Source organism: Arachis hypogaea, chromosome 6 (genome assembly GCF_003086295.3).
Source record: "Arachis hypogaea cultivar Tifrunner chromosome 6, arahy.Tifrunner.gnm2.J5K5, whole genome shotgun sequence".
Classification (NCBI taxonomy): domain Eukaryota; kingdom Viridiplantae; phylum Streptophyta; class Magnoliopsida; order Fabales; family Fabaceae; genus Arachis; species Arachis hypogaea.
This window is the reverse complement of record NC_092041.1, coordinates 54,053,803-54,078,947: the sequence shown is the minus strand read 5'-3', so window position 1 is coordinate 54,078,947 and position 25,145 is coordinate 54,053,803. Positions and strand designations below refer to the sequence as shown.

The 25,145-nt window shown below is 39.3% G+C and overlaps 12 non-coding genes and 6 pseudogenes across 12 annotated transcripts; all 18 read left to right on the top strand.

Annotated features, from left to right (window-relative positions):
• The first annotated feature begins 14,407 nt into the window (after positions 1 to 14,407).
• LOC112699317 (5S ribosomal RNA) lies at positions 14,408 to 14,526 on the top strand. The gene has a single exon (XR_003152398.1). It is a non-coding gene; the product is annotated as a 5S ribosomal RNA (ribosomal RNA).
• A 186-nt stretch (positions 14,527 to 14,712) lies between these two features.
• LOC112699541 (5S ribosomal RNA) lies at positions 14,713 to 14,831 on the top strand (annotated as a pseudogene).
• A 181-nt stretch (positions 14,832 to 15,012) lies between these two features.
• On the top strand, positions 15,013 to 15,131 carry LOC112699499 (5S ribosomal RNA; annotated as a pseudogene).
• A 178-nt stretch (positions 15,132 to 15,309) lies between these two features.
• Positions 15,310 to 15,428, top strand: LOC112699053 (5S ribosomal RNA). The gene has a single exon (XR_003152177.1). It is a non-coding gene; the product is annotated as a 5S ribosomal RNA (ribosomal RNA).
• A 183-nt stretch (positions 15,429 to 15,611) lies between these two features.
• On the top strand, positions 15,612 to 15,730 carry LOC112699360 (5S ribosomal RNA). The gene has a single exon (XR_003152436.1). It is a non-coding gene; the product is annotated as a 5S ribosomal RNA (ribosomal RNA).
• Positions 15,731 to 15,908: 178 nt separating this feature from the next.
• On the top strand, positions 15,909 to 16,027 carry LOC112699395 (5S ribosomal RNA). Its single transcript, XR_003152465.1, has one exon. It is a non-coding gene; the product is annotated as a 5S ribosomal RNA (ribosomal RNA).
• Positions 16,028 to 16,208: 181 nt separating this feature from the next.
• LOC112699475 (5S ribosomal RNA) lies at positions 16,209 to 16,327 on the top strand (annotated as a pseudogene).
• Positions 16,328 to 16,508: 181 nt separating this feature from the next.
• On the top strand, positions 16,509 to 16,627 carry LOC112699492 (5S ribosomal RNA; annotated as a pseudogene).
• A 177-nt stretch (positions 16,628 to 16,804) lies between these two features.
• Positions 16,805 to 16,923, top strand: LOC112699339 (5S ribosomal RNA). Its single transcript, XR_003152420.1, has one exon. It is a non-coding gene; the product is annotated as a 5S ribosomal RNA (ribosomal RNA).
• Positions 16,924 to 17,103: 180 nt separating this feature from the next.
• On the top strand, positions 17,104 to 17,222 carry LOC112699261 (5S ribosomal RNA). The gene has a single exon (XR_003152362.1). It is a non-coding gene; the product is annotated as a 5S ribosomal RNA (ribosomal RNA).
• A 181-nt stretch (positions 17,223 to 17,403) lies between these two features.
• LOC112699089 (5S ribosomal RNA) lies at positions 17,404 to 17,522 on the top strand. The gene has a single exon (XR_003152211.1). It is a non-coding gene; the product is annotated as a 5S ribosomal RNA (ribosomal RNA).
• Positions 17,523 to 17,702: 180 nt separating this feature from the next.
• Positions 17,703 to 17,821, top strand: LOC112698991 (5S ribosomal RNA). The gene has a single exon (XR_003152117.1). It is a non-coding gene; the product is annotated as a 5S ribosomal RNA (ribosomal RNA).
• Positions 17,822 to 18,002: 181 nt separating this feature from the next.
• LOC112699398 (5S ribosomal RNA) lies at positions 18,003 to 18,121 on the top strand. Its single transcript, XR_003152468.1, has one exon. It is a non-coding gene; the product is annotated as a 5S ribosomal RNA (ribosomal RNA).
• Positions 18,122 to 18,303: 182 nt separating this feature from the next.
• On the top strand, positions 18,304 to 18,422 carry LOC112699510 (5S ribosomal RNA; annotated as a pseudogene).
• Positions 18,423 to 18,602: 180 nt separating this feature from the next.
• On the top strand, positions 18,603 to 18,721 carry LOC112699098 (5S ribosomal RNA). The gene has a single exon (XR_003152219.1). It is a non-coding gene; the product is annotated as a 5S ribosomal RNA (ribosomal RNA).
• Positions 18,722 to 18,903: 182 nt separating this feature from the next.
• Positions 18,904 to 19,022, top strand: LOC112699487 (5S ribosomal RNA; annotated as a pseudogene).
• A 181-nt stretch (positions 19,023 to 19,203) lies between these two features.
• On the top strand, positions 19,204 to 19,322 carry LOC112699073 (5S ribosomal RNA). The gene has a single exon (XR_003152195.1). It is a non-coding gene; the product is annotated as a 5S ribosomal RNA (ribosomal RNA).
• A 445-nt stretch (positions 19,323 to 19,767) lies between these two features.
• On the top strand, positions 19,768 to 19,886 carry LOC112698996 (5S ribosomal RNA). The gene has a single exon (XR_003152122.1). It is a non-coding gene; the product is annotated as a 5S ribosomal RNA (ribosomal RNA).
• The last annotated feature ends 5,259 nt before the right edge of the window (positions 19,887 to 25,145 follow it).

Below are 25,145 nucleotides of genomic sequence, written 5' to 3'. Positions count from 1 at the left end.
GTCCTTAATATTTTATCCTTTCAATACTCTTCCAATTCACTCAAGTCATTCCTTCCATAGTTTACCCCAAGCCTAAGTCACCAACTCTAAGAATCAAATAGAAAATATCTAATCTTAAGTCATCTAACTCATCCTCAATAGTCTTAAGGCCTAATCAGTAGTTATAACTATTAAATAGAAGTTACGAAAGTTTAGAAAGTTAGAGGAACCTTTAAAATGAAGAAAAACAAATTTTCAGCAAAACAGGTGTCTCACGTACGCAAGCTCCCTATCCGCGTACGCATGTGTGTCATTTGGCCAAGGTCGCGTACGCGAGCTACGTCTGCATATGCAAGTACTAAAAACAGCAAAGGAGACTCGCGTCGCATGCAACATGCCACATATGCAAGAGTGCTTGGCAGCAGCCAATCCCTGCGTCGCATGCACCATCCACGTACGCATGCATTGAAAAACTTAGGAACTTCAAAAAGCAGCAAAAATCAAATTTTTATACAAAACTTCAAACGCGCATAACTTTTTTTGTTTTAAAACATTTTTGGTTCGTTGTTCGAGTCTTAAAGTTCTTGGACCCAACTTTCTTTTAAATTAAGTTTCATCCAAAATGAGGGTCTGGAGGCCAAGTTATGCCTTGCCAAAGTTAATTAAAAACAAGGTTTTTACAAAGTTTAACAAAGTTCTCTAGTTTTCAAAACTTTAAAACCAAACCAATTGAAACATACTCAAAACTACCCAAATATCCATAATAAACACTCTCAATCCATTCCTCAATCACATAGCTATCAACATCATTCAATCCTCACAAACTTCCTTAGGTTCTTATCAACATAATCATCACAAAACATCATCAATAATCAAACCATTCCATCAAATTCTCATTCCTCAACTCAATCATCATTAAAACTCACAATCATCACCCAATATCATCAACAATCAACAATCATATTCAATACCCTTTATCATAATCAATATTCTCAACACCCATCATCAATCAACATTAATTATTAACAACCAATATCAATTCAATCCTATCCTAAGGTCCACTAGCCTAAGTTTCACGAACCATTACATATTACATAAAGAAACCATACCTTAGTCGATTCCCACGCAATTCAAAAATCCCAAAAACCTTATTCCAACAAGCTTCCATAAGGTTTCAACTACCAACGCTAATCCAAAAGCCAATACCACTTCCAATAATCACCAAATATCAAACTATACACATATAATATACCAAAATTAATACATAGAGTTCATAATATACAAAACCACAAGGGTTTTGAGAAATCTTACCTTACTAGATGGTATTAGGGGCACGAACCAATAATAACCCACTATTGGATGGCACCTAAATAACTAAAATCACAAAATCCATTCAAAATCCAAACCTAAATTTTTGAAATTGTTAAGACTGAAGGAAGAAGTGTAAAACATGATTTCTTACCAGCAATGCTTAAGTAGAAATGATGGGCTCGACAAGAGTTTCACGTGGCTGCAAATGACATGCAAATCGGATCACTATAGCTCAAGTTACAAGCAAAAGAAGAGAAGGATGAAAAGTGTTTTGGGGTTCTTCACTCTCCTATCTCACAACCAGCGCCCCCTCTCTTATGTGTGCTGAAATGAGCTAAAAGCTCATTAAATATGGATTTATATGTTGGGCTTCGGCCCTGATAAACCCCATTTTTAGGGTTTATCTTATGTTGAATTTAGAGGTATTTTATCGTCTTTTCCCACATTTATTCACTAAAATAGCATGGTTTTGTAAATTCTTCTTCATTTGTGCTTAAGTGTAAAAATATGCTTTATAGGCCTTTAATTTGCTAATTTTAATTCACTTTTGATTCCACTAGATGCCTTGATGTGTTTGTTAGTGAGTTCAGGTTGAAAAGGCTAGGAATGGATCAAAGGGGTGAAGAGAAAAGCATGCAAAGTGGAAAACTCATGGAAGATCAAAGATTTGGAGAGCACTCATCGACGCGCATGCGTGCACTACGCGTGCATTACGCATACGCGTGAATGGAAAATTGTCAAGCGATGCATACGCGTCGATGCTCGCACGTGACCTCATTAAAGTGAAAACGCTAGGGGCAATTTTTGAGCTTCCCAGGCCCAAATCCAATTGATTCCAGAGACTATTTCATGTAGAATTGAGGATTGGACAATGGGGGAGCACTTAGTGTAGTTATGAGGTGCCTTTAGTTAGTTTTCTAGAGAGAGAAGCTCCCTCTTCTCTATAGAATTAGGTTAGGATTAGGTTAATCTTTCTTAGATTTAGGTTTAACTTCATGTTTTCATCTACTTTTCCTTTGCAATTTCTTGTTCTATTGTCTTCATTCCTTTCTTCTCTTGTTAATTTCTCATTTTGGGCATATTTATGTTATGAACACTCTTATCAATTTCAACTTCCTTTAATGCAATTTCATGTTTTATGTTCCTTATTTGTTTAATTGCTTTGGTATTGTTATTTCCTTACAATTAGTAGTTGTAAATTTATATTTCTTGTAGTTTTATCTTGCTAGTTCATTGCTAATGTCCAAGTAATTGATGATTGGTATCCATTGACTCTAGCTTTCACTAAGATTAATTAGTGAGGGGGTTAGGACTTATGGATTAGGATTGATGTAGCCCATTTGACTTTATGGTGGACGAAATTGTGATCACATGCTCTTTGTACTTGTATGAAATTTAATAATTGGCTTTATTTGAATTCACAACTCCGTTCAACTAACCAGCAAGTGTACTGGGTCGTCCAAGTAATAAACCTTACGCGAGTAAGGGTCGATCACACAGAGATTGTTGGTATGAAGCAAGCTATGGTCACCTTGTAAATCTTAGTTAGGCAGATTAAATTGGTTTATGGATTTTTGAATAATTAATAATAAATAGAAAATAAAAAGGGATAGAAATACTTATGTAAATCAATAGTGGGAATTTCAGATAGGTGTATGGAGATGCTGTGCTCCTCTTGAAACTCTACTTCACTATTCACTCTTTCTTCAATCCTCCTTACTCCTTTCCATGGCAAGCTGTATGTAGGGCATCACCATCATCAATGGCTACTTTTAATCCTCTCGGGAAAATGGTCCTATGCGCTGTCACTGCACGGCTAATCGTCTGGAGGCATCACCCTTGGTTGATAGCTACATCCCATCCTCTCAGTGAAAATGGTCCAAATGCTCTGTCACGGCACGGCTAATCATCTGTCGGTTCTCAATCAGGTTGGAATAGAATCCATTGATTCTTTTGCGTTTGTCATCACACCCAGCCTTCAGGAGTTTGAAGCTCGTCACAGTCATTGAATACCGGAATCCTACTCGGAATACCACAGACAAGGTTAGACTTTCCGGATTCCCAGGATCCTACTCGGAATACCACAGACAAGGTTAGACTTTCCGGATCCTCATGAATGCCGCCATCTATCTAGCTTATACCACGAAGATTCTGTTGGAGAATCTAAGAGATATGCGCCTGGCCTAAGGTAGAACAGAAGTGGTTGTCAGTCACGCGCGTTCATAGGTGAGAATGATGATGAGTGTCACGGATCATCACATTCATCAAAGTGTTGTGCAACGTATATCTTGGAATAAGAATAAAAGAGAATTGAATAGAAAGTAATAGTAATTGTATTGAAACTTGAGGTACAGCAGAGCTCCACACCCTTAATCTACAGTGTGCAGAAACTCCACCGTTGAAAATACATAAGTGAAAGGTTTAGGCATGGCCGAATGGCCAGCCCCCTAAAACGTGCTCAATGGCCTCTTAGAATGAAGAATAAAACAAAACTGAGACCAAAGATGAAACGTGGTCAAAAGACATCTAATACAATAGTTAAATGTTCTATTTATAATAAACTAGCTCTTAGGGTTTACATGAGTAAGTAATTGATGCATAAATCCACTTCCGGGGCCCACTGGTGTATGTTTGGGCTGAGCTTGATCTATCCACGAGCTGAGGCTTTTCTTGGAGTTGAACTCCAAGTTATGACGTGTTTTGGGCGTTCAACTCCGGATCATGACGTTTTTCTGGCGTTTAACTCCAGACAGCAGCATGTACTTGGCGTTCAATGCCAAGTTACGTCGTCAATTTCCGAATAAAGTATGGACTATTATATATTGCTGGAAAGCTCTGGATGTCTACTTTCCAACACCATTTAGAGCGCGCCATTTGGAGTTCTGTAGCTCCAGAAAATCCATTTCGAGTGTAGGGAGGTCAGATTCCAACAGCATCAGCAGTCCTTTTGTCAGCCTTTTTCAGAGTTTTGCTCAAGTCCCTCAATTTCAGCCAGAATTTACCTGAAATCACAGAAAAACACACAAACTCATAGTAAAGTCTAGAAATGTGAATTTAGCATAAAAACTAATGAAAACATCCCTAAAAGTAGCTTGAACTTATTAAAAACTACCTAAAAACAATGCCAAAAAGCGTATAAATTATCCGCTCATCACTTTCCTTCACTTATTAGAGGATGACTTAATGAGATTGATCCTTGCAATTATCATATTGTGGTTAGTGACAAGAATAAAGATTCTTAACCATCAACCCTTGCCAAGAGCTTTTTATCGCTTGAGTTTCAATAACTTTTCTTGTTCCTTATCCCAAAAAATCCCAAAATATACTTGTCCCATAACCAATAACAAGAACACTTCCCTGCAATTTCTTGAGAGACGACCCGAGGTTTAAATACTTCGGTTTATTTTTATTGGGGTTTGCTACTTGTGACAACTGATGACAAGTCATCTTAGCCTAGTTTCACTAGTCTTTTTCTTTGTTTTCATTAGGTTTTATGCACTTTCTTGCATTCTAAGTAAGTAATTTGGAATGGAAATGCATGACTTCTTTGAATCAAACAACCACCATCTAATTAATGCTAAATCATGAGGTTTAGGCTAAATTTAATTGATTTTTAATGATTTATAAACCTTGTGAATTTGGTAATACTTTGATTGGTTGTTTTGATTAATTGTAGGTGAAGAAAAGAAGAAAAGAAGAAAAGAAGAAAGCGTGGCCTAAGCAAAAGTGTGCCCAAGGAAGGAAGAAGTGTGGCACAACAATGAAGGAAAATCATGCAGCTCTCTCCAAGAGCACCATGCTCACCAAGGGAGTGCTATATTTTCCCTCAAGGGACCAAGGCACAATGCTCTGCTCACTTTGTGAGCTGAGCACAATTTGAAGCCAAGAAACAAGGAAGGGAAAAACAATGCTCAGCTCACCAAGTGAGCATTATCGGGCATTCATCAAAAGAACATCAAAGGAAATAAGTTGCCAATGTTTGCTCCAAGGTTTGAACCCATGACCTAAGGGAGGGGGAAAGCGCTACTCACAAGGAAAACAAGCCAAAAATTGGCAAATTGCCACCTCCAGGATTCGAACTCAACACCCTAAGGAAGCAAGAAGCAAGGCGCCACATCCTTCACCAAGAAGAAAAATCCAGCGCATGCTTCCCTCAAGTTTCGAACCAAGGACCTCTCTTTGAAGGAGCCAATGCTCAGCTCACTTGGTGAGCAGAGCGCTACCCATGATGCACTATACACAAGCGCGACACGGGCCAGGGAGATGGAGCACGCATCATCACAAGGCAAGGAGCACAAGGCGCGCACAAGACATGCACCAAGGCACCAATGCTCAGCTCAACTTGTGAGCTGAGCATTCCCCTGGTGCCTCCTCCCCAACATTGCACGCTACAAGGAACCCACACACAAGGCCTCAATGCTCAGCTCAACTTGTGAGCTGAGCATCCCCCTGGAAGCAATTTCTTCATGGGCTGAAAAATCAATTAAAAATCCAATTAAATTCAAATCTTTACCAAATTAAAAGCCCATCCAAATTCCAAAATCCAAGAATAGAAAGTGTATAAATAGGAGCTAGTTTGATGTAATTAGGATCTCTAGAATCACTTTTGAATTTTCCTTTTTACTTTCATTGAATTTAGATCTTAGAGAATTGGGAAGGAGAATTGATCTCTCTTCTTCCTTGTTCTTGCTTGAGCACTCTTTAATTTTCTTGCTTTGGATCTTGGGTGAAGAATTGAAGAATTTATGTTTCAATCTCACCTTGTGATCTCTTGTTTTACTTTTCTGCATAATTGAATTTCAATCTCTATTTACTGCTTCATCTTCTACTCTTTCTGCAATCTACGTTCATTTATTTCTTTTGCAATTGTTCTTGTTGGATCAAGGAAGGATTTGAGATCTAGACTTGTTATCTAGTCTCTTCCACTCCTGAGATCTTCAACCTCTTTTAAATTGCTGCAAATTAAGCATTGCTTACTTTCTGTTTTTAAATTTTCAAAGCATTTTTACTCTTCTGTTTGAGATCTACTCTAATTCAATTCATCTTCTACTTGTCTGTTTATTGCAATTCACTTTTGCTTGTTTAAATTCTGCAATCCCAATTCCCAATTCCTTTTATGATTCAAGCAATTTACATTTCTTGCACTTTAAGCTTCAGTCATTTATATTTCTTGCAATCTAAGTTTCTGCAATTTAATTTACTTGTACTTTAAGATTCATCACTTTTACTTTCTGTTATCTTTAATTCACTGCAAATCTTCCCTCTCCCTTTACATTTCAAGCAATTTAGCTTCTGTCAATTATAAACCACTCAACCAAAACTTGATTCGCTTGACTAAATCAACCACTAAACTAAAATTGCTCAATCCTTCAATCCCTGTGGGATCGACCTCACTCATGTGAGTTATTATTACTTGATGCGACCCGGTACACTTGCCGGTGAGTTTGTGTTGGATCATTTTCCACACATCAACAACCAAAATTTTTTATTGAGGAATTGTTTGTTGGTTTAGAACTATACTTGCAACGAGAATTCATTTGTGAAATTCTATACCGATAGACAATTTTTCGTTCAAATGGCGCCGTTGCTGGGGATTTGCAATTGTGTGCCTGGTTATTGGTTATTGTACATATGTTGATATTGTAAATATCTTGATTTTCGGTTGGTTTGTTACTTGTAGGACTTTATCTTTCTTTGTTTCTTATTAATTTTGTTCTTATTTTCTCTTTTCACTATGAATTCTCACCCCATTGGTTAGCTATGAGTTGGGTTATAATTATGTTGTAGGAAATGTGAATATCAACGACAACATGTATTGAGGATGGAACAATCAAAGATGGGACGAGCCTCAAGGAATTAATCACTCCTCTTGGCAACAATCTCCTCCAATGTATTATGAGCAAGATCTATTCCAAGATGCACACTAAGGCAATAGTTATGGTGGACTTCTTCGTGACAATCAACACCCACCGCGCTATACCTATGAACCTCATCCTCAACATGACCCTCAACCATACTCACAAGCCCTTTTTTACCAAATACCTCCTTATGATCCATATCCATCATATAATCAATCACCCCTACCACATTCTTGTGACCATTATGAGCGAAAACACATAGAATCACCTACATTCCGACGCAATTACCCCCAAGAACTACCTCAATACACACAATCTCCATACCATTACCAAGAAGAACCACCTTCCTATTATGAACCCTTTCTCCAAAATAATGAACCCTTCTATCCACTTGAAGCCCCAATAGATGATTCTATCACTTTGCTACTTCAAGGGCAAGAGGATATGCAAAGGAACATGCTAAAATTTGTGACTATCTTGACCAAGGTAGTACACACTTTGGCCTCCCAAGACTCATGCACTCAAAGGAACCTGAGAGGGCATTTTTAAGATTGAAAAGAGAGGCAGTGGCCAGAGGTAAAAGAGTAGTTAGTGAAGAAGAAGAAGAAGTGAATCCATTTCAAAATATGGAAGGTGAAGCACACAACCATTTCCAACACTACAAAGTCAGTGGGAAAGGCAAATGGCCCAACTGTGACAATCATGTTCTCAATTACACCTGATGGATATTTAATGGAGCCATCAGCAAGTTGAAGACAAATTCGGGTTGGTTTGACCTCTTCAGTCAAGCCAAGCTTTCTGATGGTGGATGCAGGGATTAGGTTGATACTTGCCCCAAGATCACATAAAGCTGTCTTGGTACAAGTACCCTTCAATGTGCATGGTATCATAAAGCTCCCAGGATCCTTAAGCTTCTCTGGTAAGCTCTTTAAGATGACTGCACTGCATTCTTCAATGAGAAAGACTTTTTTAGTTTCTCTCCAATCCTTCTTATGACTTAAGATTTCTTTCATGAACTTAGCATAAGAGGGTATTTGCTCAAGTGCCTCTGCAAACAAAATCTTGATTTCAAGAGTCTTGAGATAGTCTGCAAAGCGGGCAAATTGTTTATCTTGTTCCGTTTGATGGAGTTTCTGAGTATAAGGCATTTTGGCTTTGTATTCTTCAACCTTGGTTGCTGCAGGTTTATTTCCTACAGAGGCAGGTTGAGAAGCCTTCTTGAGGGAGTTATTATCAGCACTTGTAGGTGTCTGATCCCTCATTGGTGTTTGAACGCCAGGATGGGAGGAGGAATGGGTTGGGCATTCAATGCCAACTTTTCACCCTTTTCTGGCATTTGAACGCCAGAACTGGGCATCCAATGAGAATTTAATGCCAGTTTTTCTGCCTTTTCTGGCATTTGAATGCCAGAATCATTCCTCTCTGGGCTCTTACTGTCCTCAGAGGGATTTTGGGTGGCAGTTTGCTCATCCTCTGTCAGTTGTTCTTTTCTTGGCTTTTTGCTGCTTTGAGTTGAGGTATTTAATGTTTTTCCACTTCTTAATTGAACTGCTTGGCACTCTTCTGTTATATGTTTTGATAACTACTGTTTTGTCTGATTCAATTGTGATTTCATAGACTTATTAGCATTTTTGGTTTCTTGTAGCATCTCCTTAAATTCTACTAACTGTTTTATTATAGAAGATAGTTGCTGATTGAGTTCAGCAGCTTTTCTTGAGGGCTAAAGTCAGTTGATACTGCCTTAGCTTCTTCTTTCATGGAGGACTCACTATTTAAGTACATATGCTGATTTCTAGCAACCATATCTATAAGCTATTGAGCCTCTTCAATCGTCTTTCTCATGTGTATAGATCTACCAGCTGAGTGGTCTAGAGATATCTGAGCTTTTTCTGTAAGCCTGTAGTAGAAGATGTCTAACTACACATACTTTGAAAACATTTCAGAGGGGTATTTCCTTAGCATCTTTCTGTACCTCTCCCAAGCATCATAAAGAGATTCATTATTCTCTTGTTTAAAGCCTTGGATGTCCAGCCTTAGCTGTGTCATCCTCTTTGGAGGGAAATATTGATTCAAGAATTTGTCTGACAACTGTTTCTATGTTCTTATGCTGGCTTTGAGTTAGTTATTTAACCACCTCTTAGCTTGGTCTTTTACAGCAAATGGAAATAACAATAATGTATAGACATCCTGATCCACTTCCTTATCACGTACTGTGTCAGTAATTTGTAAGAACTGTGCCAGAAACTCAGTAGGTTCTTCCTATGGAAGATCAGAATATTGGTAATTTTGCTGCACCATGATAATGAGCTGAGGATTTAGCTCAAAAGTGTTAGCTCTTATGGGGGGTATACATATACTACTCCCATATGAAGCAGTAGTGGGGTTAGCATATGAGCCCAGAGTCCTTCTGAACTGTTCATTGCCACTTAGGTCCATGATGGAAAAAGGGAGATAATGTGGATTTATTTTATTTATTTTATTATATAATAAAATGGATATTAAAATAATAAAATAAAAAGAAAAAGAATTTGAAAATATTTTATGAGGATTTCGAAAAAGAATGAGGAGAGAGGAAGTGGTTAGGAGTTTTTGAAAAAGATATGATTTTAAAAATTTTGACCAAATCAACCTAATGAATTCGAAAATTATGAGCAATTAAAGGAAAAGATATATTTTTTTTAATTTTATTATGAAAGAGAAAAACACACAAAAGACACAAGACTTGAAATTTTTAGATCTAATGCTTCTTGTTTTCAAAAATTTTGGAGGGTAAACACCAAGGAACACCAAACTTAAAAATTTTAAGATCAAAACACAAAGAAGACTCAAGAACACTTTGAAGACTCACAAGAACAACAAGAACAAAAAGAAAGAACAGCAAACTTAAAATTTTTAGAAAACCAAAATAAAATTTTTGAAAACTAAAGAAAAATTAACAAGAGAACACCAAACTTAAAATTTGACACAAGATTTAATCAAAGAAATTTTTTTTTGAAAAGAAGATACCAAAAACATAAGCCAATGCTCTAACCAACTTAGTTATGAAAGAAAAAGTATTTTCTTGAAAAATCTTTTTGAACTTTTCGAAAATCACAAGAAAAATAGGGAAAGACACAAAACAAGAAGAACTAAAGATCAAACAAAAAATAAAGAAGAACAACTTGAAGATCAAGAAAGAACAATGGACACAAATTCGAAAATATGAAGAACAAATAAAGACATGCAATTGACACCAAACTTAAAACATGAAACTAGACTCAAGTAAAAATAGAAAATTAACTAGGAAAAATAAGATTTTTGAAAATTTTTGAAAAGAAAATAAAAGAGATTCTAAACTAACAAAAGACAATTTTTCCTAATCTAAGCAACAAAATAAACCGTCAGTTGTTCAAACTCGAACAATCCCCGGCAACGGCGCCAAAAACATGGTGCACGAAAATTACAATCACAATTTTGCAATTCGGCACAACTAACCAGCAAGTGCACTAGGTCGTCCAAGTAATACCTTACGTGAGTAAGGGTCGATACCATGGAGATTGTCGGCTTGAAGCAAGCTATGGTTATCTTGTAACTCTTAGTCAGGATATCAGTAATGGTTCTTAGTTTTAATTGTGAAAAGTAAAAGAGCATGAAATAAATATTTGTTATGTAGTAATGGAGAATAGGTTGGAGTTTTGGAGGTGCTCTGTCTTCTGAATCTCTGCTTTCAAACTGCGTCTTCTTCACGCACGCAAGGTTCCTTCTATGGCAAGCTGTATGTTGGTGGATCACCGTTGTCAATGGCTACCATCCGTCCTCTCAGTGAAATTGGTCCATATACATGGCTAATCATCTGTCGGTTCTCACTTGTGTTGGAATAGGATCCATGGATCCTTTTGTGTCTGTCACTACGCCCAACATTTGTGAGTTTGAAGCTCTTCACAGTCATCCCATCCCAGATCCTACTCGGAATACCACAGACAAGTTTTAGACTTTCCGGATCTCAAGAATACTGCCAATTGATTCTAGCTTATACCACGAAGACTCTGGATTCACGGATTGAACGCTCTGTTGTCAAGAGAGGCAGTCAAACTCATGATCCAGGAACCCAAGAGATAAACACTCAATCTAAGATAGAACGGAAGTGGTTGTCAGGCACGCACGCATAGGTTGAGAATGGTGATGAGTGTCATGGATCATCACATTTGTCATGTTTAAGTATGAGTGAATATCTTAGAATAGAATCAAGCGTGATTGAATAGAAAACATAAGTAATTGTATTAATCCATCGAGACACAGCAGAGCTCCTCACCTCCAACCATGGGGTTTAGAGACTCATGCCATAGGAAATACAAATTCAGATGTAAAATATCATGAGGTATCAAAATGAATCTCTAAAAATAGTTTTTATACTCAACTAGTAACCTAGGTTTACAGAAAATGAGTAAGCTAAGATAGATAGTGTAGAAATCCACTTCTGGGGCCCACTTGGTGTGTGTTTGGGCTGAGCAATGAAGCTTTCACGTGTAAAGGCTATTTTTGGCATTTAACTCGCCAGTTTGGGCATTTAACTCCAGCTTGTATCCTGTTTCTGGCGTTTAACGCCAGAATAAGGTAGAAAGTTGGCGTTAAACGCCAGTTTGCATCATCACAACTTGGGAAAAGTATAGACTATTATATATTGCTTGAAAGCCCAGGATTTCTACCTTCCAACGCAATTGAGAGCGCACCAATTGGGCTTTTGCAGCTCCAGAAAATTCATTTCGAGTGCAAGGAGGTTAGAATCCAACAGCATTTGCAGTCCTTTTTCAGCCTCTGAATCAGATTTTTGCTCAGGTCCCTCAATTTCAGCCAAAAAATATTTGAAATCACAAAAAAACACACAAAATCATAGCAAAGTCCAGAAATGTGATTTTTGCATAAAAACTAGTAAAAATATACTAAAAAGTAGCTAGATCCTACTAAAAACTATATGAAAATACCCCTAAAAAGCGTATAAAATATCCGCTCATCAATCTTCCTTGCTTAGTGGTTCTGAGTGTTTCCCTATGTTCTCCAAATGCTCATCCATCTTTTGGAGGAGAATTTCTTGTTCTTTTCAGGATTGTTGTTGTTCTTCCAGGAGTTGTTCTTGTATTTTCAATAATTCTCTAGACTTTTGAAGGGGATCCTCAGCTACTAGCTCAAAAGATAAAGGTTGAGAGAAATTTTGTGGATATGGATGTGTTGTGATGAGGTTGTTTAGAGTGGTATGGAATGAATTTTGTGGTTGGTGAGATGATTTGTATGGATCTTGGAGGAAACTTTGTGTTGAGGCATAATCAAGTGATGAAGAATTTTCAAATGAGGAATTGTGAGGTGAGGTTGGACAATTATGTATGAATGAATTGAAAGTTTGCTCAAGTGGCTCTTGATAAGTGGAGTATGAACTGTCAAATGCTTCCTGATTTTGATTCTCCCATCCACAATGTGAATCATTATAAAATTGCTCAGAGTGTGAATCATTTTGTGACCACGGGGAGCAATCCTCCATGTATGTATTGACAGCACAATCAACTGAATCATTGAAATTCCCTTCCCAGCCATGGTTTGTGTAACTGTCATAACAGTATGAGTCACTTTGTGGTTTTGGCAGGAAATTTATTTCACTTGATTGTTCACACTCTTATTGATATGCCCAAACACCATGAGGATAATGACCTAAATCATTCTGTGGTTCTGGACAATATGTCATGTGACTAGCTTGATCAATTTGTGGCTCTGGAGCAAATCTCCATGGATTGGAGTGTTCAGAATTTACAATTTCTTGGTGATACTCCCAGCCACCATTTGAATAATGACTTGAATCATTTTGTGGTGGTGGGAAGTATCCTATATGATTCTCTTGCTCATCTTGTGGTTCTGAGACATATCACTATGGATTGGAGTGCTTAGGATCTGTAATTTGTTGGTGATATTCCCAGCCATCATTAGAAATAGGTGATGGTGGGTAATATCCCATAAAATTTGTTTGATCATAAGATGAGTTAAACTCCATTTGAATTTTGTAAAACACAACACCAAAGAAAACTTAAATTCATATCTCAGATGAGATTTGCTTAGTGAGGCCAAAACTCAAACACCTTACTATCAACTTAAAACAGAAAACAAAAACAAAGAAAATGCTTAATCTAGACTTCTCACCTACTTAATCATTGTCGATCTAAATCAATCCCCAACAACGGCGCCAAAAACTTGATGAGGTGAAAATCAGATTTCCACACAAACTCACCGGCAAGTGTACCAGGTTGCATCAAGTAGTAATAACTCACAAGAGTGTCTTGTTGGTGTCTTGTTTCACACTAGCGCTCACTAAGTGAGCACTGCGCTCAATATTTGAGTGCTACTTCTTGGTTTGATGCACCCCCTTTCGAGGCTTGGTGAACTCTTTTATTGAATGATGCGCTTCCTTTATTTCCTTGGGAAGAGCACGAAAATGCTCACTTATTTGAGCACTGCGCTCACTTGCTTTAAGCGCTATTCCCTTGTGTTGCCTTGGATGTACTGATCCGCTCTCCTAGCGCTCTCCCTCTTCGAACCTTGGCCAGCGCATGTTTGGTGCCTTGGTGAGTGCTTTTAGGGCCTTAAAGATTCCTATCACTTGTGCTTAACTTTTGAACTAAATATAGATTGTTATATATCGTTGGAAAGCGCTGAATGTCAGCTTTCCAACGCAACTAAAAGCGCATCAATTGAACATTTGTAGCTCAAGTTATGGCCCTTTGATAAATGCATGGTCATGTTGTCACAAGGCTTAAAGAAAAGCCCGAAAATGCTCACTTTAGTGAGCACAGCGCTCACTTCTTTGAGCGCCAGTCTTGCTTTGCCTTGCTTTCCTTGCTAGCAAGGCACGAAAATGCTCACTTTAGTGAGCACAGCGCTCACTTCTTGGTCATGGGCCACGCTTTTAAAAGCGTGGCCTAAAGTTCCAAAGCGTGCTCAAACATCAAAGTGTCCCCAAAATTCTTCTTTTCTCTTTTTGAGTTTAATTTGTGCTTTTTTTGCTTCTTTTTACACTTCTTTCCTGCAAAGATTATAAATCAAAAGATCAAAGAAATATGCCTTTTAAGCACAAAAGCATTCAATATTTAAGCACTAATAATAAATTTCCTGTATGAAAAAGCATAGAAAAACATGACATGTTGACATGTCACACTCCCGCGGTCTGCGCAAGGCTTCGCGGCTCGAGTCACTCTATGTCGCGCCCCATGCTTATGATAATTGTGTGCGCACACTTTAATAGGTGCGATCATACCAGAACTAATGCACCGGATCCCATCAGAACTCCGCAATCAAGCATGCTTGGGTGAGAGTAGTACTAGGATGGGTGACCTCTTGGGAAGTCCTCGTGTTGTACCTCTTTTTTTTTTTTTTAGGTCGTACTGAACTTCTATCTTTAAACAATTCTATCCCGAGAAGGATACCTTAAAGCAATCCTCAATGGCCTGATCTTCCACAGGCTCCCGCGGTCCACGCAAGGCTTCGCGGCTCGAGTTACTCTATGTCGCGCCCCATGCTTATGATAATTGTGTGCGCGCACTTTAATAGGTGCGATCATACCAGCACTAATGCCCGAGATCCCATCAAAACTCCGCAATTAAGCATGCTTATCCATGAGTAGTACTAGGATGGGTGACTTCCTGGAAAGTCCTCGTGTTGCACCTCTTTTTTTTTACGTCTTACTAACCCTCTCTCTCTAAACTATCCTACCTCGAGAAGGATACCTTAAAGTGATCCTCAATGGCCTGATCTTTCGCAAGCTCTTGCGGTCCCCGCAAGGCTTCGCAGCTCGAGTTACACTATCTCGCGCCCCTTGCTTAAGATAATTGTGTGCGCACACTTTAATAGGAGCCATCATACCAACACTAATGCACCGGATCCCACCAGAACTCCGTAATTAAGCCTGCTTGGGCGAGAGAAGTACTAGGATGGGTGACTTCTTGGGAAGTCCTAGTGTTGCACCTATTTTTTTACGTCGTACTGACCCTCTTTCTTTAAACGATTCTATCCCGAGAAGGATACTTTAAAGCGATCCTCAATGGCCTGATCTTCCCCAGCTCCCGCGGTCCCCGCAAGGCTTTGCGGCTCGAGTAACTCTATGTCGCGCACCATGCTTATAATAATTGTGTGCTCACACTTTAATAGGTGCAATCATACCAACACTAATGCACCAGATCCCATAAGAACTCTGCAATTAAGCGTGCTTGGGCGTGAGTAGTACTAGGATGGGTGACCTCCTGGGAAGTCCTCGTGTTGCACCTCTTTTTTTTTTTACGTCGTACTAACCCTTTTCCTTTAAACGATTCTATCACGAAAAGAATACCTTAAAGCGATCCTCAATGGCTTGATCTTTTGCAGGCTTCCGCGGTCCCCACAAGGCTTCGCAGCGCGAGTTACTCTATGTCGCGCCCCATGCTTATGATAATTGTGTGCGCACACTTTAATAGGTGCAATCATACCAGCACTAATGCTCCGGATCCCATCAGAACTCCGCAATCAAGCATGCTTGGGAGAGAGAAGTACTAGGATGGGTGACCTCTTGGGAAGTCCTCGTGTTGCACATCTTTTCTTACGTCGTCCTGACCTCCTTCTTTAAACAATTCTACCCCGAGAAGGATACCTTAAAGCGATCCTCAATGGCTTGAGATTCCACAGGCTCCCGCGGTCCCCGCAAGGCTTCACGGCTCAAGTTACTCTATATCGCGCCCCATGCTTATGATAATTGTGTGCGCACACTTTAGTAGGTGTGATCATACCAGCACTAAAACACCGGATCCTATCAGAACTCCGTAATCAAGCGTGCTTGGGCGAGAGTAGTACTAGGACGGGTGGCCTCCTAGGAAATCCTCATGTTGCACCTCTTTTTTTTTTACGTCTTACTGACCCTCTTTCTTTAAACGATTCTATCTCGAGAAGGATACCTTAAAGTGATCCTCAATGGCCTGATCTTCTGTAGGCTCCCGCGGTCCCCGCAAGCCTTCGCGGCTAGAGTTACGCTATGTCGCGCCCATGCTTATGATAATTGTGTGCGCAAACTTTAATAGGTGCAATCATACTAGCACTAATGCACCTAATCCCATCAGAACTTCGCAATTAAGCATGCTTGTACGTGAGTAGTACTAGGATGGGTGACCTCCTGGGAAGTCCTCATGTTGCACCTCTTTTTGTTTACGTCATTCTGACGCAATTTCTTTAAATGATTCTATCCCGAGAAAGACATCTTAAAGCGATCCTCAATGGCCTGATCTTCCGCTTTCTCCCGCGGTCCCCACAAGGCTTCGCGGCTCGAGTTACTCTATGTCGCGCCCTATGCGTATGATAATTGTGTGCGCACACTTTAATAGGTGCGATCATACCAGCACTAATGTACCGGATACCATCAGAACTCTTCAGTCAAGCGTGCTTGAGCAAGAGTTGTACTAGGATTGGTGACATCCTGTGAAGTCCTCGTGTTGCACCTTTTTTTTACGTCGTACTGACCCTCTTTCTTTAAATGATTCTATCCCGAGAAGGATACTTTAAAGCGATCCTCAATGGCCTGATCTTCTGCAGCTCCTGTGGTCCCCGCGAGGCTCTGCGGGTCGAGTAACTCTATGTCGCGCATCATGCTTATAATAATTGTGTGCTCACACTTTAATAGGTGCAATCATAACAACGCTAATGCACCAGATCCCATCAGAACTCTGCAATTAAGTGGGCTTGTACGTGAGTAGTACTAGGATGGGTGACCTTCTGGGAAGTCCTCGTGTTGCACCTCTTTTTTTTACGTCGTACTGACCCTCTTTCTTTAAGTGATTCTATCATGAGAAGGAAACCTTAAAGTGATCCTCAATGGCCTGATCTTCTGCAGTCATCTGCGGTCCCCACAAGGCTTCGCGACTCAAGTTACTCTATATCGTGCCCCATGCTTATGATAATTATGTGCGCACACTTTAATAGGTGTGATCATACCAGCACTAATACATCGGATCCCATCAGAACTCCACAATCAAGCGTGCTTGGGCGAGAGTAGTACTAGGATGGGTGGCCTCCTAGGAAGTCCTCGTATTGCACCTCTTGTTTTTTACGTCTTACTGACCCTCTTTCCTTAAACGATTCTATCTTGAGAAGGATACCTTAAAGTGATCCTCAATGGCCTGATCTTCCGCAGGCTCCCGAGGTCTCCACAAGCCTTCGCGGCTCGAGTTACCCTATGTCACGCCCCATGCTTATGATAATGGTGTGCGCACACTTTAATAGGTGCAATCATATCAGCACTAATGCACCAGATCCCATCAGAACTCCGCAATTAAGGGTGCTTGTGCGTGAGTAGTACTAGGATGGGTGACCTCTTGGGAAGTCCTCGTGTTGCACCTCTTTTTTTTACGTCGTACTGACCCTCTTTCTTTAAACGATTCTATCCCGAGAAGGATACCTTAAAGCGATCCTCAATGGCCTGATCTTTCGTAGGCTCCCTCAGTCCCCACAAGGCTTCACGGATCGAGTTACTTGATGTCGCGCCCCATGCTTATGATAATTGTGTGCACACACTTTAATAGGTGTGATCATATCAGCACTAATGCACCGGATCCTATCAGAACTCCGCAGTCAAGCGTGCTTGGGCGAGAGTAGTACTAGGATGGGTGACCGCCTGGGAAGTCCTCGTATTGCACCTCCTTTTTTTTACGTCGTACTGACCCTCTTTCTTTAAATGATTCTATCCTGAGAAGGATACCTTAAAGCGATCCTCAATGGCCTGATCTTCCGTAGGCTCCCCCGGTCCCCACAAGGCTTCGCGGCTCGAGTTACTTCATGTCGCGCCCTATGCTTATGATAATTGTGTGCACACACTTTAATAGGTGTGATCATAACAACACTAATGCACCGGATCCCATCAGAACTCCGCAGTCAAGTGTGCTTGGGCAAGAGTAGTACTAGGATGGGTGACCTCCGAGGAAGTCCTCGTATTGCACCTATTTTTCTTTACATCGTACTGACCCTCTTTCTTTAAATGATTCTATCCCGAAAAGGACACCTTAAAATGATAATTTAACGGCCTGATCTTTTATAGGCTCCCGCGGTCCCCGCATGGCTTCGCGGCTCGAGTTACCCTATGTCGCACCCCATGCTTTTGATAATTGTGAGCGCACACTTTAATAGGTGCGATCATACCAGCATTAAAGCACCGAATCTCATCAGAACTCCGCAATTAAGTGTGCTTGTGCGTAAGTATTACTAGGATGGATTATCTCCTGGGAAGTCGTCGTATTGCACCTCTTTTTTTTACGTCGTACTGACCCTCTTTCTTTAAAGGATTCTATCTCGAGAAGGATACATTAAAGCGATCCTCAACGGCCTGATCTTCCGCAGGCTCCCCCGGTCCCCACAAGGCTTCGCGGCTCGTGTTACTTCATGTTGCGCCCCATGCTTATGATAATTTTGTGCACACAATTTAATAGGTGCGATCATATCAGCACTAATGCACCGGATCCCATCAGAACTCCGCAGTCAAGCGTGCTTGGGCGAGAGTAGTACTAGGATGAGTGACCTCCAGGGAAGTCCTTGTATTGCACTTCTTTTTTTTTTACGTCGTACTGACCCTCTTTCTTTAAACGATTCTATCCCGAGAAGGATACCTTAAAGCGATCCTCAATGGCCTAATCTTCTGTAGGCTCCCCTGGTCCCCACAAGGCTTCGCGGCTCGAGTTACTTCATGTCGAGCCCCATGCTTATGAGAATTGTCTACACACACTTTAATAGGTGCAATCATATCAGCACTAATGCATCGGATCCCATCAGAACTCCGCAATCAAGTGTGCTTGGGCGAGAGTAGTACTAGCATATTTGACCTCCTGAGAAGTCCTCGTGTTGCACCACTTTTTTTTTACGTCGTACTGACCCTCTTTCTTTAAACGATTCTATCCCGAGAAGGATACCTTAAAGTGATCCTCAATGGCCTAATCTTCCGCAGGCTCCCTCGGTCCACACAAGGCTTCGCGGCTCGAGTTACTCCATGTCGTGCCCCATGCTTATGATAATTTTGTGCACACACTTTAATAGGTGCGATCATATCAGCACTAATGCACTGGATCCCATCAGAACTCCGCAGTCAAGCGTGCTTGGGCGAGACTAGTACTAGGATGGGTGACCTCCTGGGAAGTCCTCATATTGCACCTCTTTTTTTTTTACGTCGTACTGACCCTCTTTCTTTAAACGATTCTATCCCGAAAAGGATACCTTAAAACGATCCTCAATGGCGTGATCTTCCCCAGCTCCCGCGGTCCCCGCAAGGCTTTGCGGCTCAAATTACTCTATGTCGCGCAACATGCTTATAATAATTTTGTGCACACACTTAACAGGTGTGATCATACCAGTTCTAATGCACCAGATCCCATCAGAACTCCGCAATTAAGCGTGCTTGTGCGTGAGTAGTACTAACCTCTTTTTTTAAACGATTCTATTCTGAGAAGGATACCTTAAAGCGATCCTCAATGGCCTAATCTTCCGCGATCCTCAATGGCCTAATCTTCCGCAGGCTCCCACGGTCCCCACAAGGCTTCGCGGCTCGAGTTACTTCATGTTGCGCCCCATGCTTATGATAATTTTGTGCATACACTTTAATAGGTGCGATCATATCAGCACTAATGCACCGGATCCCATCAGAACTCCGCAGTCAAGCGTGCATGGGTGAGAGTAGTACTAGGATGGGTGACCTCTTGGGAAATCCTCGTATTGCACCTCTTTTTTTTTACGTCGTACTGACACTCTTTCTTTAAATGATTCTTTCCCAAAAAGGATACCTTAAAACGTTCCTCAATGGCCTGATCTTCCCTAGCTCCTGCGGTCCTGATGAGCGGATAATTTATACGCTTTTTGGCATTGTTTTTAGGTAGTTTTTAGTATGATCTAGTTACTTTTAGGGATGTTTTCATTAGTTTTTATGATAAATTCACATTTCTATACTTTACTATGAGTTTGTGTGTTTTTCTATGTTTTCAGGTAATTTTTTGCTGAAATTGAGGGACCTGAGCAAAACTCTGATAAGAGGCTGACAAAGGACTACTGATGCTGTTGGATTCTGACCTCCCTGCACTCGAAATAAATTTTCTGGAGCTACAGAACTCCAAATGGCACGCTCTTAACGGCGTTAGAAAGTAGACATTCAGAGCTTTCCATAAATATATAATAGTCTATACTTTATTCGTGACTAGACAACGTAAACTGGTGCTCAACACTAGTTCCATGCTGCATTCTGGAGTCAAACGCCAGAAACACGTCACGAACCAGAGTTGAACGCCAAAAATATGTTACAACTTGGCGTTCAACTCCAAGATAAGCCTCAGCTCGTGTAAAGATCAAGCTCAGCCCAAGCACACACCAAGTGGGCCCCGGAAGTGGATTTCTACATCAATTACTTACTTTTGTAAACCCTAGTAGCTAGTCTAGTATAAATAGGACTTTTTACTATTGTATTAGATATCTTTGGTCTCAGTTTTATTTTATTATTCATCTTAGGAGACTATTGATCATGTTTTAGGGGGCTGGCCATTTGGCCATGCCTGAACCTTCATCACTTATGTATTTTTAACGGTGGAGTTACTACACACCATAGATTAAGGGTGTGGAGCTCTGCTGTACCTCAAGTTTCAATGCAATTACTACTATTTTCTATTCAATTCCGCTTGTTCTTATTCTAAGATATTTGTTGCACTTCAACATGATGAATGTGATGATCCGTGACACTCATCATTCTCACCTATGAACGCGTGACTGACAACTACTTCCGTTCTACCTTAGACCGGACGCATATCTCTTGGATTCCTTAATCAGAATCTTTGTGGTATAAGCTAGAACTGATGGCGGCATTCGTGGGAATCCGGAAAGTCTAACCTTGTCTGTGGTATTCTGAGTAAGATTCCGGGATTGAATGACTGTGACGAGCTTCAAACTCGCGATTGTTGGGCATGATGACAAATGCAAAAGAATCAAGGGATTCTATTCCAACATGATCGAGAACCGACAGATGATTAGCCGTGCTGTGAGAGAGCATTTGGACCATTTTCACTGAGAGGATGGGATGTAGCCATTGACAACGGTGATGCCCTACATACAGCTTGCCATGGAAAGGAGTAAGAAGGATTGGATGAAAGCAGTAGGAAAGCAGAGATTCAGAAGGAACACAGCACCTCCATGCACTTATCTGAAATTCTCACCATTGAATTACATGAGTAACTCTATCTTTATTTTCTGTTTAAATTTATTATTATTATTATTTGAAAATCCAATAATCTCTTAATATAGTTGAATCCTCCTGACTGGGATTTACAAGATGACTATAGCTTGCTTCATACCAACAATCTCTGTGGGATCGACCCTTACTCACGTAAGGTATTACTTGGACGACCCAGTACACTTGCTGGTTAGTTGTGCGGAGTTGTGACTAAGTGTGATTCACGTTTGAGAGCACCAAGCCTTTGGAGCCATTATTGATGATCACAATTTCGTCCACCATGTTTTTGGCGCCGTTGCCGGGGATTGTTCGAGTATGGACAACTGACGGTTTGTCTTGTTGCTCAGATTAGGTAATTTTCTTTTTATTTTTCTTTTCAAAATGTTTTCAAAAATATTTTTCAAAATCTTTTTTCTTTGTTTTCGAAAAAAATATTCAAAATTTTTAAGAATGAATTCTAGAGTTTCATAAAGTATGGTGAAGCTTGGCTGGCTGTAAAGCCATGTCTAACTCAATTGGATTGAGGCTTCAAAACCATCAGCATAGAGGCAAGTTAATTGGAATATTAGTTGTTACATGCCTAATTTATATCTTCTAAAGCTGGCTGGCTATTAAGCCATGCCCAACCCTTGGATTAGAGCTTTAGGCTAATATTGAAAGATTCCTGGAATTCTTATTAAAAATTTTGGATTTCTTATTTTTTTCTATGTTTTTTGAAAAAATTAAAAAAAATCCAAAAAAAATCATAAAATCATAAAAAACCAAAAATATTTTGTGTTTCTTGTTTGAGTCTTGAGTCAATTTTTAAGTTTGGTGTCAATTGCATGCTTGTAAAAATTTATGCATTATTTTTCGAAAATTCATGCATTCATGGTGTTCTTCATGATCTTCAAGTTGTTCTTGGTAAGTCTTCTTGTTTGATCTTGATGTTTTCTTGTTTTGTATCTTTTATTGTTTTTCATATACATTTTTGCATTCATAGTGTCCATGCATTAAAGATTTTTAAGTTTGGTGTCTTTTATGTTTTCTTTGCATAAAAAATTTTTCAAAAATATGTTCTTGATGTTCATCATCATCTTCAAGGTGTTCTTGGTGTTCATCTTGACATTCATAGTGTTCTTGCATGCATCATTGGTTTTGATCCAAAATTTTCATGTTTTGGGTCATATGTGTGTTTTTTTCTCTCATCATTAAAAATTCAAAAATAAAAAATATCTTTTTCTTTTCTCTCTCAACATTTTGAAAATTTGGGTTGACTTAGTCAAAAATTTTTAAAATTAGTTGTTTCTTGTAAGTCAAGTCAAATTTTCAAATTCTAAAAATCTTATCTTATTAAAACTTTTTCAAAAATCAAATCTTTTTCATTTTTTTATTTAATTTTCGAAAATTTAATGTTTTAAAATTTTTTTCAAAAATTTTTTTCTTAGTTTTATCTTTATTTTCGAAAATTATGCTAACAATTAATATGATTGATTCAAAAATTTGAAGTTTGTTACTTTCTTGTTAAGAAAGGTTCAATCATTAAATTCTAGAATCTTATCTTTTAGTTTCTTGTTAGTTATGTAATTAATTTTAATTTTAAAAATTAAATCTTTTCCAACCATATCTTTTCTATCATATCTTTTTATCATATCTTTTTAAATCATATATTTTTCAAAAATTTGATTTTAAAATATCTTTTCTAACTTCTTATCTTCTTATCTTTTCAAATTTGATTTTCAAATCTTTTTCAACTAACTATTTGACTTTTTGTTTGTTTATTATCTTTTTCAAAACCACCTAACTACTTTTTTCTCTCTAATTTTCGAAAATATCTCCCTCTTTTTCAAAATTCTTTTTAATTAACTAATTGTTTTAAATTTTAATCTTAATTCTATCTCACCTTTAATTTTCGAAAATCATTAACTGCTTTTCAAAATTAATTTGAAAATTTCTCCCTCTCTCATCTTTTCCTATTTATTTATTCATTTACTAACACTTCTCTTCACCTCTCTTCATCTCAAGTCACTACCCCTATCCTCACCCTTCTGTTTGGATTCTCCTTTCTTTATTCCCTTTCTTCTTCTACTAACAATAAGGAACCTCTTTACTGTGACATAGAGGATTCCTCTTCTCTTATTTTCTTGTTCTCTTCTCTTTCATATGAGCAGGAACAAGAAAAAAAGCATTTTTATTGAAGCTGACCCTAAACCAGAAAGGACTCTGAAGAGGAAACTAAGAGAAGCTAAATTACAACAATCCAGAGACAACCTTACTAAAATTTTCGAATAAGAGAAGGAGATGGCAGCCGAACCTAACAACAATAATGCAAGGAGGATGCTTGGTGATTATACTACACCTACTTCCAAGTTTGATGGAAGAAGCATCTCAATCCCTACCATTGGGGCAAACAATTTTGAGCTGAAACCTCAACTAGTTGCTCTAATGCAACAAAACTGCAAGTTTCATGGACTTCCATCAGAAGATCCCTATCCGTTTTTAACTGAGTTTTTGCAGATTTGTGAGACTGTAAAGACGAATGGAGTAAATCCTGAAGTCTATAGGCTCATGCTTTCCCCTTTTGCTGTAAGAGACAGAGCTAGAACATGGTTGGATTCACAACCTAAGGATAGCCTGGACTCATGGGATAAGCTGGTCACGGCCTTCTTGGCTAAGTTCTTTCCTCCTCAAAAGCTAAGCAAGCTTAGAGTGGATGTTCAGACCTTCAAACAAAAAGATGGTGAATCCCTCTATGAAGCTTGGGAAAGATACAAACAGATGACCAAAAGATGTCTTTCTGACATGTTTTCAGAATGGAACATGACAGATATATTCTATTATGGTCTATCTGAGTTTTCCAAGATGTCATTGGACCACTCTGCAGGTGGATCCATTCACCTAAAGAAAACGCCTGCAGAAGCTCAGGAACTTATTGACATGGTTGCAAAAAACCAATTCATGTAGACTTCTAAGAGGAATTCTGTGAATAATGGGACGCCTCAGAGGAAGGGAGTTCTTGAAATTGATGCTCTGAATGCCATATTGGCTAAGAACAAAGTGTTGACTCAGCAAGTCAACATGATTTCTCAAAGTTTGAATGGATGGCAAAATGCATCCAACAGTACTAAAGAGGCATCTTCTGAAGAAGAAGCTTATGATCCTGAGAACCCTGCAATGGCAGAGGTAAATTACATGGGTGAACCTTATGGAAACACCTATAATTCATCATTGAGAAATCATCCAAATTTTTCATGGAAAGATCAACAAAAGCCTCAACAAGGCTTTAATAATGGTGGAAGAAATAGGCTCAGCAATATCAAGCCTTATCCATCATCTTCTCAGAAACTTACAGAGAATTATGAATAGAGTACCTCTAACTTAGCAAATTTAGTCTCTGATCTATCTAAGGCCACTTTAAGTTTCATGAGTGAAACAAGATCCTCCATTAGACATTTGGAGGCACAAGTGAGCCAGCTGAGTAAGAAAGTTACTGAAACCCCTCCTAATACTCTCCCAAGCAATACAGAAGAGAATCCAAAGAGAGAGTGCAAGGCCATTGATATACTCAACATGGCCGAATGCAAGAAAGAGGGAGAGGACGCGAATCCCAATGAGAGAGATCTCATGGGACGTCTCTCAAGCAAGAAGGATTTCCCTATTGAGGACCCAAGGGAATCTGATGCTCATATAGAGTCCATAGAGATTCCATTAAACCTCCTTCTGCCATTCATGAGCTCTAAAGACTATTCTTCCTCTAAAGAGGATGAAGACGTAACTGGAGAGTAAGTTGC